Here is a 732-nt window from a genome sequence, read left to right on the forward strand (position 1 = left end):
TTCGAGGGGCCATGTTGCATTTAAAAGGCCACTGTGTTGCCAAGACAGTTTAAACCCCCCACAAGTGACCCCATTATGGAAACTACACCCCTCAAGGAATGTAACAAGGGGTGTAGTGAGCATATGGACCCCACTGGTGACGGGCACAAATGTGGAACAATGTGGCGTGAAAATGAAATATTACATTTTTTACACTATAATGTTGGTCTAGCCTTGAATTTATCATTTTCACAAGGGCTTAAAAGAGAAAAAAACACACAAAATGTTTAGAGCAATTTCCCCCGAGTCCGTAAATACCCCACATGTGGACATAAAGCGCCATGTGGGTGCAGGGCAAACCTCCGAAGGGAAGGAGCGCCATTTGGATTTTGGAGGTTGGATTTGGCTAGAATGGATGATGAACGCCATGTCGCATTTACAGAGCCCTTGTGCTGCCAGGACAGTGGAAACCCAACACAAGTGACCCCATTCTGGAAACTACACCCCTCATGGAATCTAATAAGGGGTGCAATGAGGATATGGACCCCTTGATGACGGGCACATTTGTGCCGTGAAAGTGAAAAAATGAAATTTTTCACTTTCACGTCATATTGTTCCACATTTGTGCCCGTCACCAGTGGGGTCCATATGCTCACTGCACCCCTTGTTAGATTCCTTGAGGGGTGTAGTTTCCAGAATGGGGTCACTTGTGGGGGGTTTCCAGTGTTTTGGCAGCACGAGGGCTCTGTAAAT

The sequence above is a fragment of the Dendropsophus ebraccatus genome, chromosome 10 (genome assembly GCF_027789765.1).
Source record: "Dendropsophus ebraccatus isolate aDenEbr1 chromosome 10, aDenEbr1.pat, whole genome shotgun sequence".
NCBI lineage: Eukaryota > Metazoa > Chordata > Amphibia > Anura > Hylidae > Dendropsophus > Dendropsophus ebraccatus.